The 3542-nt window shown below is 34.3% G+C and overlaps 1 long non-coding RNA gene across 1 annotated transcript; it reads left to right on the forward strand.

Moving 5' to 3' along the window:
- The first annotated feature begins 451 nt into the window (after nt 1–451).
- LOC130049300 (uncharacterized) lies at nt 452–2367 on the forward strand. Its single transcript, XR_008797803.1, has 3 exons — nt 452–496; nt 1654–1750; nt 2011–2367. It is a non-coding gene; the product is annotated as an uncharacterized LOC130049300 (long non-coding RNA).
- The last annotated feature ends 1175 nt before the right edge of the window (nt 2368–3542 follow it).

Raw genomic sequence — 3542 nt, forward strand, 5'->3', positions numbered from 1 at the left:
GGGCTCACGGCGGGTGTGACCGGTCGACGGTGAATGCTTAATCCCCCTAGACACATAAATCCACCTCTAGTATATCCAGGGTTCCATGTTTGCCCAACTCTCTATTTTGCATTGCTTATAGGATTTATCATATTGATCACTTCGCAGGACACTTAAGGTAACGAATGAACTAGGTATGATAATGAGATCATAATGAGCTAATACGTCATGACAGTTGCTCCGCCTTGATCAATCCATATTTGGATACACATACACACACTCTAATTTTAGGATCATATAAAAATATATCGGAATATTGCCTTTATTCTACGCTTAAAATAAGTCAATTTTCCCTGATTTGACAATACATCACAAGACATTATGATGAGAAATACCCCGGTGAAGTTTGTCGTATGGTTGGAATAAGCGTCTAAAATGCGCTTACTAGGCACATGGCAAAGACGACGCGATGTTCAGAAGATGTCAGCTGTACAACTTTGAAATCGGAAAAATCAAGGTAAATTCTTGTAATTGAAATAATGATGTATGAATACCTGAAACCAAAGTTGTCAACAATGAAAGTAGACAACATTTACTGTGTTTTATACATTGACTCAATACTTTAGAGGTAGTATATACATAGTTTGATGTTCCTTGTTTACATACTGCACACGTCACACGTAGTCGATGTGTAGCATATATTAGGTGCACACACGCAAAATAGGCCTATATGTTAGAGAACTGATGCTCAAATGGTACCAGTTGTTGTTTGTTTATATAAACATGATTTACATGAGTACAGGCGGGTATCTAGGCAGTAAAATCCACAGGCACCTAAAGTATGGATATTACATGTACTTACCCCCCCCCCCTCTTTCTTTTGATTTTTTTTCTTCTTGCTATAATTTCTCTGAAATAAGTAAATTCCCTATCTATCTCATCCTTCTTTCGATTCAAGTAATCCTTTCACGCTTTTTGTAAGCTTCTACCGGTATGATTTAATTTATTTATTGATCCACCAAGCATGTTGGCATACAATCATTTTACACAATATGAGAATGATGACAAACTAAATACTAACAGTTCATATGCATATTTGTAAAGACGTTTATATATATTTGGCATGTACATATGACGTCAAACTGTATATATAATTTAGTATTGCATGTATAACATTAGCAACCTATAATTTATTACAAAATTTGTGCTCATTTTTTTTTTATCCCGGACAAGGCCAATCTCTAAAGCTTACAAAAAATGTGAAACGATTACAGTACTTTAGAAATCGAAAAAAGAAATGAGTTAGACCGGGAATCAACACATTTCAGATTTATCGCTGCAAAAAATATTTTCAAAAATGGGGGGGGGGGGGGGGCGCTAGTATCAGTGCATCAGGTATCTTTGGTAATATCTTGTACAAATGCACCTGTAACTACATTAATTTTGATGCTCTAGATTTACAGTCACATTTAATTTTATCAAGTGACATGCTAGAAAAAAAAATAAACTTGGGATATTTTCGCTTACATTACAGTTTGAATAAATGGAAGAAAAGTAAAAGACCCTGAATGCATACTGATTGACCACATTTTTTATGTGTATTTGAGACCCTTCTTTAATACATTGAATGTTTGCGGCATATGTATTTATAATATGAGATAATGTTATTTACAGATGTGCATGATACCAACAAGAATGTGAACTTTTCAAAGAGCATGATATTTCCAATTTTCCACATCTCTAGACCAGTGACCACAAATGTACATACAAGGTAATAATTACAAACTTTAAATAATCCAATCAGGCACTGGATATACATAAATATAGGCTTTATTTACATCTAGTCAATATTGATTTCTTCAAAATGATAAATAAGAGAAAATTCATATGAAGCATGTTTTGATATTGCTGTATGGTATGAAATTTGAATGTTGTTATGTTATAATGCACATATAAACTTGAACACTTAGACCTACAGTATTGTGTTTTAAATATTTTTGACTGGCAACTTTCATCTTTTTTTCCATTTAGTACCCACAGATGACAGCCATATTGACTCCAGTAGATAATATTCATCTCCATCAGCTGGTTACTAGCTGTACATAGTGGTCAAACCAGGATATCCACTAATTGCATTCAGTGATGTGAATTGTCATCTGCATTTGTGCTTATGAACTTTAGTAAACTGTCAAGTTTTAATATCAAGAAAATGACTGCTGAAAAAGCATCTAATCTTGTGTTCTATGAATGTTTTCAATTAAACACAAAACAAAATGAGAAATAGTTTTATTGAAACTTAATTGAAATTCACTTTGAATTACTTTGCATTGACTGAGTACTTCAAATTTTAATCTTTCTACATTTTCATGGTCAAGTGATAAAAAGTATTTGAGAGTGAAGGGGGGGGTGTCATATGAAATAAAAAGATTGACACTCATTTGGTGAACTAGATATTTTACACACTGCAGCCACTTATCTTTATTTTCAATAATGAATTAAGAATATTTCTTAAAACTGGGAAAACAACCCCCCCCCCCCAAGTAGTGGAGGAGTGTGTGTCACTTCTGGTTTTCCAGTAGCTAGATACATATTTTGTTGAAAGCAATTTTGATTTTCAAGTTGTCACCTTAAACTATTTCTAAAAGAAATCCAACTCGAGTCGTTAAGTATTCCCACGGATTTTTTTTTATATACACAGTGATATAATACAAATATTCATTGTAGAACAAGATACATATACCCCCCCCCCACCTCATTATGTATGTTTCATTGCAAGAGCAGATGCTGCATGGGTCCAGACTCCTACCCAAACCCACTCAATTTGAAAAGTAATAACTCCATGACATTTTAATCGTTTTTAAAACTATCAAATTAAGTTATCCCCTTCCCTAAACTGTGTTTCATTGCAAGAGCCGCATGGGTCCAGATATAGACAACCACCCTTCAACAGTGTTTCATGAAAACATACATGTAGTGTATCATATTTTTGTATATATTCTACATATATTTAGTAGATACTGCATGTTTGTAACCTTGTTTAGACACCCCCCACCCCAATGCAGGGATTGACACCCGAGACTATATTCCTGGATCAGCGCATGATTTGCACCGCGAATCGTCAGTTACAAATTACGCACTGAGTTCTATCAGAAATATAAGAACTTGTTGTACTAATGGCCATCACGTATGATGTGTTCGAGGTAATGCAGATAATTCAACACCGCACCGATCTCTGAAATTAAATGCATACTTCTTTGCATCAGATTACATTTTCAAAAAAATATATAGATACTGGTGTGTTGTTGTATTCATACCAAAGCGAAGACATATTTCTTGAATATATGTAATACATATATTACACACTTGTTTGTTTAACACATTCACATTGTAGGAATTATTTCGTTTTAGGCCTAGATCGAGGGTAGATAGTGCATATATATTTATGTGTGTAGTCTGATTAAAACCAGCTCCCTTCTAATGGTCCCTGACGACGATAGGGAAAAAAAAGGGGGGGGGGGGTAATCAGACTCTCATTCATTCATGAGGTATAAGATTGAAATTTA

The sequence above is a fragment of the Ostrea edulis genome, chromosome 8 (genome assembly GCF_947568905.1).
Source record: "Ostrea edulis chromosome 8, xbOstEdul1.1, whole genome shotgun sequence".
Lineage (NCBI taxonomy): Eukaryota > Metazoa > Mollusca > Bivalvia > Ostreida > Ostreidae > Ostrea > Ostrea edulis.